General features: G+C 37.9%; 1 long non-coding RNA gene across 2 annotated transcripts in view; it reads left to right on the top strand.

Annotated features, from left to right (window-relative positions):
• The window catches only part of LOC147917651 (uncharacterized), a 65,090-nt gene that overhangs the window by 13,245 nt on the left and 34,453 nt on the right, over window positions 1–17,392 (top strand). For both annotated transcript variants that reach the window (XR_015551605.1, XR_015551604.1), the window contains exons 5-8: window positions 2,024–2,116; window positions 10,305–10,377; window positions 11,363–12,415; window positions 17,283–17,379. This is a non-coding gene — a long non-coding RNA (uncharacterized LOC147917651). The remainder of the gene's footprint in view (window positions 1–2,023; window positions 2,117–10,304; window positions 10,378–11,362; window positions 12,416–17,282; window positions 17,380–17,392) is intronic.

The following is a 17,392-nucleotide window of genomic DNA, read 5'->3' as shown; positions in this document are numbered from 1 at the left end:
CCAATCATTAACAATTGCTTTTCTTTTGTTTTCCATAGAAATTTCTCTTATTAAATACCTTATTGCTGGCAACATAGGCTTAACTTTAGGAGCCCACCTGCATCGCTGTGTCCTGAAATTGGACACAACTGTTTAATTGGACTGACCTATTCTCTAAATTTAGAGACTAGTTCAATGGGATGAGCAATCTACCAACCCAACTTCTAGAATGTGAAACTCCTCATGAAGTTTCAAAGGCAGGACTGAAAGAGTTCAAAACAGGCCTCCCTTAGATTTGCCACTTTGGCATGTGGAATATTTTGAGCTAAACTTAATCAAGACTGTGAGCTCAAGAGAAACTTTTACCTCTCTCTTAAGGAATTTAAATTGAGGACCTTGTCCATAAAGAGTTATTACCAGAAATAAATTTTTATGACCTCCCTGTATGGCAGGGTAAACCTCTAATTACTGAACATCTGCTCTTCGTATCATCCTGTGAATTACCCTTCTCCTCTGTGAATCCTCAGGCCCGTATCCCATTCCTTAGCTCAAGATGGTATAAATACCTCATTTTACCTTTTTATTTCAGAACATCTCATGTATGTGGCGTTCCTATGCATATGAAATTAAATTTTATTTTCTTCTGTTAATTTGCCTCATGTCAATTTAATACTTAGACCAGCCAGAAGAACATAGAAACATAGAGGAAAATTTCTTCCATCCCCAACAATATTAACACTAATTTTCTTAATTAAATTCATTCCTATCTTAGCCAGATTAACCACACACAACTCTTTCTTTCAGTGTTCCTCTTCCACAAACCTTCTAAAACTTTCTTTTTTACATTCAGAAAAGAATTGTCTTTTTCTTTTTCCCATAACCAGTTTTACTATAGAACAAATTTACTTTCTTAACAAAAATATCTTCATTCCTTATACCTTCTTTTACAGAAACTATACATTTTCTTACAGCATAAATATTTCTTATGTGGCACAAGATGTGTTTACTAATAGACCCAAACATCTTTTGGTTTTTTTTGTAATAACAAGCCAAAAGTAGATAAACCTGTTTAGTAACTAATGTTTAATATTTTATCATATTTGGAAATGATCTAGATATTCAATAAATCTTTATCACATTACTTAATTTAGTAAAACTCTAAGATTTCAAGTTACCAAAAGATTTTGAAGTTATTTTTAAGTGCATATGTCATAACACACAATTATTGTTAAAGAGTTCCATCTAAAACCTTTTTATCTTATTGCATCTATTTAGCTTACTTGGTCCCAATAATTATGTTTAGGTTACCTACAAAAACTTCATGAGGCATTAGGTAATGTCAGACATCAATTTTTTTGCTGCCAAACTTTGTAAGAGAGAGACCATGAATTTGACTTGTAGTAAACCTAGGTAAAAACAAAAATTTTATTTTTAATGCTGATAACTCTAAAGATATGCCTATTTTAATAAACCCAACAAACTTAAATTAGCTTTAGTACTGAATATTTTCCTAGATCCTGTGATCTTGAAATTTATTTGGGTTAATTTCTTTATATTTTTTAAAGTAAACTCAATTCACATAGTGCTTGTTTGTTTTAAGAGTTCTCTACAAATTAAACTTGATAATACCACCCAGAGGTATATATACTTATATACATATATATTTAACGATGTACATATATATAGACACACATACATATATACCCCATAGCTTTAATTTTAAAATGACTGCCGTGAATCAGGTACAGTAATATGGGGTAACTATTCAGGTTCCAAACTGATTTGGCTTGAATGAAAGAAGCCTGACTTATGGCCTATCCAACATGTATTGTACATCTGCTTTAATCGTTAAGGTAAAGAATGCACTCTCATAAGATAATAATGCATACTTCTCCTCCTACAACCTATTGAATAATACCCATATTAGTCCCTTTCCAGACATCAGGGTCATATTTACCTGCTAATTTGCAACTGAAAACCTCTTTGAAATGTTGATGGATATGTATCCTGGTCATGTTTAATGTATGTGCTTCATTCAAAAAAGGTAGAAGACTGTACTGAACGCCATGCTTCTCCAGAATGTTTTCATCCTTTGTGGAAACTGCCTTCCTGGATTATAATCCTCACCCTGGCTCAGGTGAAGCTCATCTCTCTCTTATCTATAGAACGGTTATTGGTTATTTTGCCTTGATATTTCTTGGTGTAATCAGTAGGATTTCAGAGAAAACTATCAGAGACAACTTGTAATCTACTTTGAACCAACGCTTGGTACCAGAAAGGTTCAGTGAGCCCCTCCACCTTCACAGCATTCTTTGGGTGCCCCTAGTGAGTTTCTCCTGAAACTCAGACCGCCTTATTTAAGTCACAGGTCCCAACATTCACTTGAGTGGTTTCAAGTCTTTTTTTTTTTTTTAATTTTTCTTTATTGCAGTAACATTGGTTTATAACACTGTATAAATCTCAGGTATACAACATTATACTTCTATTTCTGCATAGATTACATCATGTTCACCACTCATATACCAATTTCAACCCATCCCATACACATGTGCCAAATTATCCCTTGCGCCCTCCTCCATCCCCCCGTCCCCTCTGGTAACCACCAATCCAATCTCTGTCTCTATGTGTTTGTTTATTGTTGTTATTATCTACTACTTAATGAAGGAAATCATATGGTATTTGACCTTCTCCCTCTGACTTATTTCACTTTGCATAATACCCTCAATGTCCATCTATGTTGTCACAAATGGCTGGATATCATCGTTTCTTATGGCTGAGTAGTATTCCATCGTGTATATATACCACAGCTTCTTTATCCATTCGTCCCTTGATGGGCACTTAGGTTGCTTCCAAGTCTTGGCTATGGTGAATAACGCTGCAATGAACACAGGGGTGCATGTATCTTTACGCATTGGTGTTTTCAAGTTCTTTGGATAAATACCCAGCGGTGGAATAGCTGGATCGTATGGTAATTCTATCTTTGATTTTTTGAGGAATCTCCATACTGTTTTCCATGGTGGCTGCACCAGTTTGCACTCCCACCAGCAGTGTATGAGTGTTCCCTTCTCTCCACATCCTCTCCAACACATGTTGTTTCCCGTCTTGTTAATTATAGCCATTCTGGTGGGCGTGAGGTGATATCTCATTGTAGTTTTGATTTGCATTTCCCTGATAGTTAATGATGTTGAACATGTTTTCATGTGCCTGTTGGCCATCTGTATATCTTCTTTGGAGAAATGTCTGTTCAGGTCTTTTGCCCATTTTTTAATTAGGCTGTTAGATTTTTGTTGTTGAGATGCATGAGTTCTTTATATATTTTGGAGATTAAGCCCTTACCCTTATTATATGTATGGTTTGCAAGTATCTTCTCCCAATTGTTAGGTTGTCTTTTCATCTTGTTGATGGTTTCCTTTGCTGTGCAGAAGCTTTTTAGTTTGATGTAGTCCCATTTGTTTATTTTTTCTATTGTTTCTCTTGCCCAGTCAGGCATGGTGCTTGAAAATATGTTGCTAAGCCCGATGTCGAAGAATGTACTGCCTATATTTTCTTCTAGAAGTTTCACAGTTTCAGGTCTTGCATTCAAGTCTTTAACCCATTTTGAGTTATTTTTTGTGTATGGCGTAAGGTAAGGGTCTACTTTCATTTTTTTGCACGTGGCTATCCAGTTTTCTGAACACCATTTGTTGAAGAGACTTTCTTTTCTCCATTGTATGTTCTTGGCTCCTTTGTCAAAGATTAGCTGTCCATAGATGTGTGGATTTATTTCTGGGCTTTCGATTCTATTCCATTGATCTGTGTTTATTTCTGCTCTGACTTTTATTATTTCCCTTCTTCTACTGATTTTGGGCTTTGTTTGTTCTTCTTTTTCCAGTTCCTTTAGGTGCAGTGTTAGATTGTTTCTTTGAGATTTTTCTTGTTTGTTGAGATAGGCCTGTATTGCTATAAACTTCCCTCTCAGAACCACTTTTGCTGTATCCCATAAATTCTGGCATGTCGTTTTTCATTTTCATTTGTCTCCAGGTATTTTTTGATTTCTTCTTTGATTTCTTCGTTGACCCAGTCGTTGTTCAGTAGCATTTTGTTTAATCTCCACATATTTGTGGCTTTTCTGATTTTCTTCCTATAGTTGATTTCTAGTTTCGTACCATTGGGTCAGAAAAGATGCTTGGTATTATTTCAGTCTTCTTAAATTTATGGAGACTTGTTTTGTGGCCTAATATGTGATCAATCCTGGAGAATGTTCCATGTGCATTTGAAAAGAACGTGTATTCTTCGGTTTTTGGATGGAATGCTCTGTATATATCTACTAGGTCCATCTGTTCTAGTGTGTCATTTAAGGCCAATGTTTCCTTATTGATCTTCTGTTTGGATGATGTATCCGTTGGTGTAAGTGGAGTGTTAAAGTCCCCTACTATTATCGTGTTACTGTCTATTTCTATTTTTATGTCTGTTAATAAGTGCTTTATATATTTAGGTGCACCTACATTGAGTGCGTAGATATTTACAAGTGTTATAGCCTCTTGTTGGATTGTACCCTTAATCATTATGTAATGCCCTTCTTTGTCTCTTTGTACAGTTTTTGTTTTAAAGTGTATTTTGTCTGATATGAGTACTGCTACCCCAGCTTTCTTTTCATTGTCATTTGCATGGACTATCTTTTTCCATCCCTTCACTTTCAGTTTGTGAGTATCTTTAGGTCTGAATTGTGTCTCTTGTATGCAGCATATATATGGGTCTTGTTGTTTTATCCAGTTGCCACCCTATGCCTTTTAATTGGAGGATTTAGTCCATTGACATTTAAAGTAGCTATTCATAAGTATGTACTCACTGCCATGTTTTAACTTTTTTTTTCTCAGTGTTTTAGTAGTCCTTCTCTGTTCCTTTCTCCTTCTATACAGAATTGATAATCTCTTTAGTTTGAGCTCTGTCTGAAAGCTCTACTCTTTAACTCCCCTCCTCCCTCATTTTATGTTTTTGATACACATCTAACCTCGTTTTTGTGCATTTTTATCCATTACCTTCTTATCATGGAAATAGATAATTTTTCCTATTTGTGGTCTTCTCTTTTCCCCTTAAATCAGTCCCTTTAACATTTCTTGTAACACTGGTTTCTTGGTGACAAACTCCTTTAATTTTTGCTTGTCTGGGAAATTTTTGATCTTTCTTTCCATTTTGAATGATAACCTTGCTGGGGAGAGTATTCTTGAGTGTAAGTATTTTCTTTTACCACTTTAAATATATCATGCCATTCTCTTCTAGCCTGTAAGGTTTCTGCTGAGAGGTCAGCTGATAGCCTTATGGGGTTTCCTTTGTATGTAACTTGACTTTCTCTTGCGGCTTTTAGGATTCTCTCTTTATCTTTAATTCTGGACATTTTGATTATGATGTGTCTTGGTGTGGGCCTCTTTGGCTTTATCTTGTTTGGGGCTCTCTGTGCTTCCAGTACCTGGATGTCTGTTTCCTTCCTTAGGTTAGGGAAGTTTTCATCTATTATTTCTTGAAATAGATTCTCTGCCCCTTTGTCTCGCTCTTCTCCTTCTGAGAAACCTATAACATGGATGTTAGTGTGCTTGTTGTTGTCCCAGAGGTCCCTTAGACTGTGCTCACTCTTTTTAATTCTTTTCTCTTTTACCTGTTCAGCTTGGGTAATTTCTTCTAGTCTTTCGTCCAGCTGACAGATGTGTTCTTCTGTATCCTCTACTCTGCTTTTGAGTCCTTCTAGTGAATTTTTCATTTCCAGTATCGTATTCTTTATTTCTGATTGGTTCTTTTTTATATCTTCCATTTCTTTGTTGACATTCTCACTGAGTTCATCTATTCTTCTCCCCAGATCAGTGAGAATCCTTAACACTCTTAGTTTGAACTCTCTCTTGGGTAGGTTGCTCATTTTTTTCTCACTTAGTTCCTTTTCTTGGTTTTTGTCCTAGTCCCTTACTTGGAATGTATTCCTTTGCCTCCTCATTTTGCCTCATTCCCTGTGCTTGTGTCTATGTATTAGGTAGGTCAGCTACATCTCCTGCTCGTGGATAGGTGACTTTATGTAAGTGATGCCTTAGGAGGCCTGCAGTATGCTTCACTCAGTTCTCAATGTTCCCTGGGTGACCCCTATGTGGCCTACGTGTGTCCTTCTGTTGTGGCCTGTTTGCTCTCCCTGTAGGCGCCCAGGGAGGCCCAGTTATGCTCCTGGCCAGCTGTTGTAATGCTCAGCTGCTTGTAGTTGTTGTGGGCCCTTCAGTCCCTTTATCAGGTGTGGGGAGCCCCAGCACAGTTGGCTCCAAGTTCTAATACAACATTTGTGTTGCAGTATTTCTTTTAAGTGAGTAGGCCCCCAGCGTGGCAGGTTGTTAGGCTCAGGGCCTTACAATGGCTATAAGCCTCCAGCCTCTAGGTCTGTTGTCAGCTCTCTGAGGATTGCAGCTGGGTGGGGCCGGCCTTTGGCACAGGAGCACCCAATTGTTTCAAGCTTTGGAAGGTGGGGCAAACCCCCTATGTGGGTCTTTGAGAAGCACAAGTCTTATGCAGCTGACAAGCCCTGCCGCCCACAGGTCCACACACACTGTCAACACAGTCTTGCCCCATGTGCGTGCCCCGACCACCTGAAGTGGACCCAGTCTCTCCACAGCGGGAGCCCCACACACTCCACCTTCGCCCCACACTCTCCACCTGCTCCTTGTGCATGCCCTGCCCCACTGAAGTGGAGTCAGTTACCAGGCTGCAGAGAATCCAGTCACCAATCTATGCAGGCCCACGAGTTGCCTGAGGGCTTGTTGTTGGGTGGGGCCAGTCTCTAGGGTGGGCTGCCTGTCCTGGCTGAGCTGGATTAAATCTGTGCTCTAGTGGGTGGGGCAGACCTGCGCTAGCAGGCCCCAGGGAGAACTCTAATGTCATGTGTGTCAGCACGCCCACACTGGCCCACAACAATGTCCACCACCAATGTCCCAGTCCCTGGAGACGTTTCACCTCTCACCGAGATTCACTCAGGGCCTAGCAGGTGAGTCTCTTTTCACCAAAGCACTATGCACCTTTCTTTCTGGTGATTTTCAGTTGCTTTCTGAATCGGGTGAGTTTGCACATGAGCCCTTTATGAGCCGATCTTAATTTCTTTGTGAACCAGCTTTTCTGGGGGTACTCCCCAATGTTTTGGTAGCAGGCAAAGTCATATATTCTGGCAGTCATCTCAGTTTTGCTGGGTCCACAATATGCCCACAGCAGGGGCACTCCCTGGCTCAGGGCCCCGCTCCTCCAGGGAGGGCTGCGTTCCTTTGGTCGGCTACTGGGCGGCCGTGAAGCTGTTGGCTTGTGAAGGCAGCGTTTTTTCTCTCCAGAAGGGAGTTTCTGTGTTTTCCATCTCAATTAGTATTGTCCTTTGTTGCGGGAGTTCCTCTAATCCAGTTTTCAGTTCTGCCTCAGGGCTAATTTTTCCGCAAGTAGTTGTAAATTGGCTGTGTCCAGGGAGGAGGTGAGTTCAGAGTCTGCTTACACCGCCATCTTGACTTCCCCCTCAAGTCTTAAAACTAGGTATCTTAAGGGGGTACTGGTATATGTTTTTAGGTAAGAGAAACCTTAGGGGAATTTCCTAAGCTAGGGGAGCCTAGAGGGAACTTTGGAGTGAATGGCACAGGCTGACCTTTTGAATTTGGCTTTAAATTGGAAAGAATTTTACCTATAAAGTCTGAAAAAATTGTTTAGTAGCAACATGAGAGACTGAAAACTCACTCAGCTCCAGAAGAAGGAACACCAGCTCCTCCCAGCTGTGAGGTGTTCTCAGGTGACTGAGAACCTAGTGGGAGTGTCTGAGGCTGAGCCTCATGATATGCAGTTGTCCCATAGGGAATTCCATTGTGATCATTCCCTTTAAGTAATTGATAGCTCATCCGGGGACACAAACTTAAGGATTGGTCATCCACATGCTCTGAGCCCCCACCATAGTTTTAGACTGCCAGCAGGAGAAACTGAGATGTGTTAAGAGAGTCTTCATGCCCTTTTTTAGGGAGTGACAGCACACTTCTCACCACAACACAGTCCTTAGAAATTGTTCAGACTTTCTAAAGAAAACAGGAAATCTTGTTTCTAAAAGCCAATCAGTGTCTGAATGGGCAGCCTCCTCCTTGAATTCTGGCTGCCTTCATGTACAATATGTATGGAGCAGACACTTGCAAGTGCTTAACAAAATGGGGATAAATGTAAATGGTTGGATCTTTGGATCAAGATAAACTTGGGTAATTTAAAATTATAGGGGCCAACTGGGGCTCCGTTGAGCCTCCAAAACTTGTACACTGGCCATTAGAAGGAATGTTCCAATTAGATAAGATCATTTAAGAAGTGCATTCACTATGTTCACAGCCTTTCAGACAACCCCATGATCTGTCTTTAAAGAAGGGCCCAATATGAGCCCCTCCCAGGGTTAATAAGACTCTGAGAGATTTTCTGGGAAACTGCTACCCTTAAACAGTCCAGGGGAAACTAAAATTTAAAAAACTAATGCAATGGTTTAATGCTGTCAGAAATAGTTACTGTTTGTCCCAGCTGAAACTTGACAAGGTATTTGAAAGGATTTAGTAACTTATCATCAGAAATTTGACCAAATTGGAAGCTTATATTCAAAGCCTGATAGGAATATTTTAGGCTTTCTTCCCTAAATTAAGTTAAAACTAAGTACCCAGAGGGTGCTTAGCAAATTAACGATAATGTAATTGGATGGGTGTTATTCCTTTGATAAGTAAATAACCTCCCCTGTTTATTCCCAACACTGTGACCTCTGCAGGAGCTATTATCTAGACCATCCCAGATTACTAAGACTGAAACAAAAACAGGAGGAAAGAAGTTTTTGGAGATGCAGACTGCTATGAAAGCACCCTTGCCCCAAAATCAAAGGAAATTTTTAAAAACAGAGGCTATAAAATCTTTGTTGCATCTGTCTGTGTGTTTATATGTGTGTCCATATGTATGTTATATATGTGATATTTTTCTACCTCCGGTGGTGTAATTTCTAAAAGAGGTCTATTTAATTGGCTTAAAGTAAAAACTTATATAAATGTAATAGAAACTAACCCAAATGTCTTTCAAGTTAACATAATAAAAAAAAAATCTTTGGTAAATGAAAGGTTATTTAAGTTTGTTGATTTGATTGAAATAAGCATGACTTTAGAGTTATCAGCATTGGATATGATGCAGACCTGCAACCTTCATTCTACCTAGGGTTATTAATTAAATTGGCTAATGTAATCTCTGCTACAAAATTTGTCAGAAAAATAATAACTTAAAATGATAGCTGATTTGTTTAATGTCTCATGAAATTTTTGTGAGTAGTCTAAACATAATTTTGGGGAGGAAATGATTTAGATAGATGTAAATAAAAGAAGAGTTTACAGATAAACTTTTTAGTAATAATTATACTTTATGGCATGTGTACTTAAAATAGCTTCTAAAATCTGTTTGCTAACTTAAAACTTCATAGTTTTGATAGGTTAAATTAAATGATGAAAAATTCATTGAATATATAGATTATTTTCAAATAAAATAAAATATAGAACTATTAATTTCTAAATAAGTCTAAGTTTACCACTTTTGTCTTCTTATTACAGAGAAAGTAAAGATGTTTAGATCTATTAGTAAACATTTTTTATGCTTTATTGAACGATTGTACTATGGAATAGCATATGTTTCTAGAAATTATGAAAAGTGTTTACAAATTTGCCAAGCCACAGAATGCTAACGTAAAATGCAGTCCATATGCATTTACTTCTTTATTTTTCACTAGAAATTAAGGTTTCTAAGGTTAAAAGTCCTAATTAATACATGTAGTTAAAACTACTAAAATAATAAGGGAAATATCTAATATGCAAGGAAAATAAAATGTGTTTTCAGTAAAATATATATATATTTATATGGACTATATATATGGAATGGAAATGCATTTTGTTAAGGAAAAAAAAGAGGAAAAGCATAGGACAAAATCTGAATGTAAAAAGAAAGTTATAGAAGGTTTGTGAAAAAGGAACCCTAAGAAACCCTAAGAGTTTTATGCATGATCAAGTTGGCTAAGATTGAAATAAATTTAATTAAGTAAATTTGTTTTTATATCAAAAGTAAGCTGGTGCAAAATTAAAATTTGGTTTCCTCTCTCTTAAAATGAAAGTTTCCTAGGACTTCTCAAATAATTTGTTCTCTCTTCCTACAAAGAGGGAGATACTAAACTAGTTAGGTTTATTTGGTATGTTAAATTGCATGGGAAGCATTGTCAAGTAAATGATGATAAACCTCCTTAGGTAATATTGTGTAGATAAATATTACTTATTATCTTAATGCTGCTACCTTGCTTCCAGGACCATAGGAGGAAAATGACCATGACTGCATTTTATTATCTAATTTGGTTTACATATGGATCTTACTTAAAAGGTAAGCAGGGACATTACCAGGCTGGGTATCTTGACAACAGACCATAGTGCCTATTGGAGCACAATTGCCACTGCTCCAGCATGTATGTCAAATAACCAATGAGCGCCTGAAAAGATGATTTTATGGAGAAAACAATATTTTGACAACTTTCTCCCAGAGTGGCTCATAAAGCATATGCTTGTTGTACTATATGTCCTAAATATAAGCCCAGGGATAAAATTCATGGGTTGCAAGGTCACTTTCCCTTTCCTAAGTGACCCTTTGAAGTATGGCAATTGAACTTTGTTCAAATGCCACCATCACAAGGGTATAAATGTCTTAGTAATGATCGGTGTGTTCTCACATTGGGTTGAGGCCTTTCCTTGCATAAGAGTGATGGTTTCCGTAATAGGTAAATTATTAGAAAGGGTGATTCCATTTGAGGAATTCCTACCAAGTTATTCAATGACAGGGGAATTCATTCCACCAGACAAATACTTAAATCTATTTGTGACATTTGGCCAGTACTGCAACATTTTAACTAATGGTACAATCAAAACTTAATTGGCAAAGTTTTCAGAAACATTTAATCTCTCATGGCCAAGAGCTCTTCTGCTAGTACTTCTCTGTCTTAGATCTACCCCTTTTGGTAAACATCAGCTGTCTCATTTTGAATTAATAGCTGGGTGATCTATGCAGTAAGACGAGGAACTGTGTAAACCAACTTTGTTTAAGGGAGATATATTACATTGTTGTCAGGGTCTCATTGAAGTGCTTAAAAAAATGAAATGTTGGTAGCTGATCCCTTTCACAGAGAGCTCCTGGGCAATGACGACTTTAAGGATAATGAACTACAACCTGGAGATTTTATTTATTGGAAGAGGCATTAAATAGAAGACTCTCTGCAGCCCAATTGGAAAGAACCATAACAAGTACTTTTAACCAATCCATGCATTGCAAAATTAGAAGGCATAGACTCATGGATTCACATTTCTCATTTAAAAAGGCTCCTCCACCTGGGTGGATTTCCACTCCTGTTTCTGACACCTGAATTCGACTGACCAAGACAAATACCTCCAAACCAGGATGAGAAGAAGACCGCATCTGTTGTAGACAGCTATCCCAAGACTCCAGATCAGGCCTGTATTCCCAATATTATATCTCCTCATTTAAACCTTTGTAATGCTTAAACCATATATGCATTTTATAGTTGTTCCATTTAAGATTTTCAGAATACTATCATACTTAAAGAAAGCAATTGGTTTGGAACAGACTGGTCTTGAAGACCAGGCGTTTATTGGGTGGTTCCTAAGGGAACTCAACGGTTGTGTGGAACAACCTCTGGCCTTGGCTACTGCCTGGATGGCTAAGACACTGCAGCCAGGGTTTCTCTTGGATTCAGGGAAGGATTTTCCCTGAATTAACAACTGTTGCCAATCTTCCTCTCCTTAAGGCCGGAGGGGCGCATTCAGTGTTCCATTGGTATAACCACCTAGAAGCTATATTTGTTTCTTCTTTGGGGCTAGAAGATGTCATATCACATATAGAAGCCCTGAAAAAATTTACTCCACAAGCCCTTAATGATAATCAAGCAGAAATAGCCTTATTAAATACTGAAATGTCTTTAGTAAGAAAGGCTGTCCTTCAAAATAGAATAGCCTTGTTTATTTTAACTGCATTCCAAGGTGATATGAGTGCAATCATTCAAACTGAATGCTCTGTTTTTATACCTGATGAATCTTCCAATGTATCGTTTCTGCTAAAACATGAAAACAAGAAAAAGTAGGTGAATGACCTACATGACTGTAGACCTAGTCTTGATTTGTTTAGTTGACTCCCTTCCAGTATTGGCTGCCTTTTGTGATCAAGATTGCAATTCCTATTTCTATGACACCTTAGAATTCTTGTATTAGTCATAATATTCAAACTAATGACTGTTTTCTTTACTCAGTGTTTTAAGACTGGTATCACTGGCTAGAGTAATGATTGCTCAGCAACTTGAGATGGTCAATTGATCTTACAACCCCAGATGAATTTCCTTTTCTGATAAAGACTATGTGTAAGACCTCATTTTGAACTAATCATTTCAAGTATTGATTTATCTGTTCTATAATTTTTATAAATAATGTAACCATAGGAAGTCATGTAAAAGCACATGTACAATGTTTGGGCAATAATCTAAAAATTATTGACAAATTATATAACCTATGAAATGCTTCCCCTGTTAATATATACCTCTATGCTTGTCTACTGTATGCAAGTATTTCCCCCTAATGTGGATAACTGGGCAAATAAATGAAATAAATACCTAGGATTGAGGGACATGATGGACCCAGGGCAGGCAGCAACTACCCTGGAACCAAGGAACAATATTTTGATCATTAATGCTCTCTATCAAAATATTTTTGATCAAAAGGGGAAAATGACCAAAGATTTTCACATATTGAGGTATATGGGGTAACTATTCAGGTTCAAAACTGATTCAGGTTCAACTAAAGAAGCCTGACTTAATGGTATATCAAACATACATTGTACATCTGTTTCTGCCCAGGGTCGGGGGGTCGTCTGCCCACTGCAAGAGATGCCAATAGTCAAGACGCAAGGTGGTAGGAGAAAAAGAGCTTTATTACAGCTTGCTAGCAAGAGGGAAGGTGGCCAACTCATGTCTGAAAATAAAACCATCTTCCAAATCAAAGATTACAGGCCAGTTATATATGGGGCTGGTCTCCGGGTTGGGGAAGCAGCTGGTCTCTGAGTGGGGTATCCATCTGACCTCCAGGTGAGGGCAGACATCTGGTCTTAGTTCCTGATAGTCTTTGGTGTTACTGGATATGCATTAGAGACCAGAGCAACGCCCTATACCCGATCTTTTAGTTGTCCTTTATGATGGCTATGAGCATAGACTCTCTACCTAGGGGTCATCACATTCCTAAGGAACTCAAGACAACAAAGTTATCAACTTATAGCAGCTGGGAGGGGCCATAAAATCCACAAAGCATGTCTGGGCTAGTTCATCAGAGGTCATTCAAAGTTACGATAAGGTTTCTTTTCTACAATATTGTTTCCGTTATGTCAACCTTGTGTTGAGCTGGTATCACATCTGCTCTAACCGTTAAAGTTGTACTCTATTAAGATAAGAATGCACACTTCCCCTTCTTCACCCCATCGGGAATGCCCATATTAGTCCCTTTCCTGACTTCAGGGTCATGTTGACCTGCTAATTTGCAAATGAATACCTCTTTGAAACATTGATGAATGTGTATCCTGGACGTGTTTAATGTATGTTCTTTGTTCTAAAAAGGTATAAGACTCTACGGAAAACCATGCTTCTCTGGAACACTTTCTACCTTTGTGGAAACTGTCTTCCCAAATTATAATCCTCACACTGGCTCAAGTAAAACTCACCTTATCTCTCTTATCTATAAAGTGATTATTGGTTATTTTGCATCAACACTACTTACGAAAGAGTAGTTGGATCCAAATTTTGTTTTGGCAGTTGGGAAAAACATGTTTATGTTCTCAGATGACTAAAGCTTTTTATTATTTGTGGAGAAGACTTTCAAGATTTACATTTTCTCTAGACAAGTAATCTTTGGGTGAGAGAGCCTTTTTAGCAGCTTGTATTTTTTTTCTTTAGTCTGAGGAATCTGGGACTGTTCTAGATAAGAGTTCCCAGAAAGACCCAGTAAAACTTTTACATCTCAAAGTCACAGGGAAGGAATAAAAATACCTCCAACAAAGACTTTGGTTTCTTAAGACCGGAATATTTACAAACTTTTTAAGATAAATAGGGGAGGTTAGCTGTTTATCAAAAGACTCACATACCCATCCAATTATACATTCTCCAGTTTATTTTTTTCTCTCTGGGTACATAGTTTTATTTTAGCTTGGGGGGAATGCCTAAAACAAATTCCTATCAGTCTCTGAATATTAGCTTCCAATTTGGCCAAATTTTTTATCATAATTTACTAAATCCTCTCAAATATCTTGTCAGGTTTCAGCCAGGACAAACAGTAAATATTTCTGGCACTATTAAACAACACCATTAATTTTTAATTTTAGTTTTCCTTTGGCTTTTTGAGAGAATAATGTAGCAGTTTACCAGAAAATCTCTCAGACTTTCATTAACTCTGGGAGGGGCCATAGAGGACCCCTTCTTTAAAGGTAGGTAAGGGGGTGTCTGTAAAGCCATTAACTTAATGGGCTTTTATTTACAGTTTTATTGTATGTTCTTTTAGTTACCTCATATTTTTAATTTTTTATAGCCTTTTTAAATGAAACTTTCAGTAAAACTTTTTGGAAATTTTGAAGGCATTGCTTTCAAGTGTTCTTAAATAATATTGTTTAATTGGAACATTCCTTCTAATAGCCATTGTTGTTACCCAGAGGGCTGGCAGCAGTTTAGTAGGACTCCCACAAACGGAGTTTAGCCCTCATTTCTGTCCAGCCATATCTAGCTGCAAATGGGGTGCAACCCACATTTCTGTCCAGCCATGTTTTGAGGAACTAAACCTGATGGTTATCAAACCAAGCTCTCAGGACACAAAATAGTAAGATTTTGTTGTTTTTTGTAATTATTTGTAGCTTCTGGGACCACAGCTTTTAAGCAGATATGCTGGAAGGTGGTACACTTGACTCTTTAGAAATTAAAAATTACATTCAATTTATTGGTCCATGGTTCTCAAGTCCAGTGCATAAAAATATATTTTGGAAGTTCAAAGAATCCCCAAAGTGACCATTTTAAATCATCTTTTGTATTCTTGGTCCACTGGGACAAAAAATTTACAAGAGGAGGACAGTAGTTCTTAAACATAAATCCAACTGGAGTTCCTGAGGGAGGGACTTCTCAGGAACTTCTAGAAGATGAAATTCCTATGTTGAAGTGTGGCTGGACAAAGAGACACCAGTTGCAAGCCCCAGGTTGTTACCTGTGCTTCTGACCCACTGGCTGCAGCTGTTTGAACAAATGACACAAAAGACAGAATTTGAATACTCACCAAATAGGGAATAAACTCTTATAGGTGGCAATAGCTGTGAGCTTCCATGAGCTAGCTGAAACAGGGAAACCCTTACAGATGGCAACAGCCATGAGCCAAGTTTGAGACAACTGTCTCCTAGTAAATCAACCCCAAATTGAGCTATTAACTCCAGAATCCCAAAGAAAGGTAATGACCTTGACCAAAAGAAGTGAGCATGAAAGGACTCATGGTTGGAGGCGGCAATGATCCGTGGAAATGGTGAGCCCAAGGGGCTCATATAGGTACCATATGTGGTTCTAGGGGACACTAGTCCACAAAGGTGAGATCGCTTCAGCTCCTGCTTTCTGACATCATATATCAACTTGGAAAAACAGAAACCAGTTTAAGAGGCAAAGCATTTATTTAGGATCAAAGAATTGCAATTCAGGAAGAGGAGGTAGAAGCCTCCTGCAGATTCAGGTAGAAGCCCAAATAATGTCCCACTAGGGAGTAAAAGTCAGGAGCTTTTAAAGCAAAGAAGGGAGGTTTGTATTACAAACAATTTTAATTGGAGTTGGAGGCAGAAGATAGTCTTGGCTAAATATTGATTGACTATTGATTCTATCTTCAGAAAGCCCACAGTTATCAGTCTTTGTGATCAGGATGTCCATTTTTCTGCTGACTTCTCAAACAACTGCTTGTAAAACAATTGTTGTTTTAGCCCAGTTGAAAGGTTTGGCCCAGTCCAAGGTTCAAGACAGCAAGGCAGTTTCTCTAAAGGCAGCTCTGACTCCATTTTAAAATGGCTCCACTAAAGTCAATCTTAACGTTGTCAACTTGACGTCTATATGCGTTGCCATCAACTATACTTAATCTTCAAATAAATACAGTAACAAGGTCATTATTAGGCCTAATATAATAGAAGTATACTGAATACAACAAAAACACACTATCTGTTTTCCCAGAAAAGGAGGAAATGTCCTTGAATGATGTTTACACTTCCTGGTTGTAACATATAATAAAATATAAAACTAAGATTTCCAGTTGGATATAAAGTTAATAGATTGCATGTTGTGTGATAAGGGAATGAGAGAAGATAGAAAACACACACTCACACATAAAGATATTCATAACATAAAACGGAGAGAATACTCATGACATTTACAGTCCTCATTTCTGTAACTGGTCAGATAGTCAGACATTTGTAGCTATAACTTCTTCTACTTAAAAACTTATGAATACTTTCCTCTATTGCCTCATCTGTATTCCCCTTGTCTCAGTTAGTCCTGGTTCTTTTTGACAGAGTGACAAAAACTTTCATTTCTAAAGAGTATAGGCTATTACTATTCCTGCTTGAATTGGGTTATGGTAGTTTTCCAATTGCCCTTAATCTCAGGGCAAGATAATGCTAGGAGAAACCCTAAGGGATATTCTGTATTCCAGACATACTCTTCCTTACCTCAGTTGTGGATGACTTTTCCAATTTCTCTTTCGTAGTGACATAGATTCTTTGCTTCAACAAATTTTAGTAAGGCTCCTGAACCTTCTTTTAAGACTGTGCACTTCCTTGTAAAATCCTCAGCAATAACCCTGCTAAGTCAGTTTATCAAGAGTCTCTCATCTCCATGTCTGATTACACTGTTATCTAATCAGGTTTCTCACCCTCCACCCTCCACCAAGTGGTGACTGATCAACCTTGCCTCTCTTCATGAAAAATCCTCTTAGGTCAGTGTAGCCAGAATCCTCCTTACCCTTGATGTTTCCCCCAGTAATTCTCCTTCCAGTGACACCCATCAGGCTCCTTGGCTATAAATTCCCAATTGCCCAGGCTGTATTTGAAATTGAGCCCGGGTATATAATGAGGTCTCTTTTCCACTATTGAAATAGTTCCGAATAAAATCTGTTTTTACCACTTTAATGTCCAGCTCTGCTTTTTCTTTAACTATTATAATGTTGTGACTTTTATAGGATCAGATTCATTATTGGAGCCCAGGACCTCACAACCACAAATCTAGTGTGCATCTTTAAAGACTATATTCACTCCCGATGAATAAGGGATCCATTGGTGAGTATGACTT

Source organism: Ceratotherium simum, chromosome 3 (genome assembly GCF_057802395.1).
Source record: "Ceratotherium simum simum isolate JZ-2026a chromosome 3, ASM5780239v1, whole genome shotgun sequence".
Lineage (NCBI taxonomy): Eukaryota > Metazoa > Chordata > Mammalia > Perissodactyla > Rhinocerotidae > Ceratotherium > Ceratotherium simum.
Note: the sequence above shows the minus strand (reverse complement) of the source record. Positions and strands in the feature narration are given on the sequence as shown.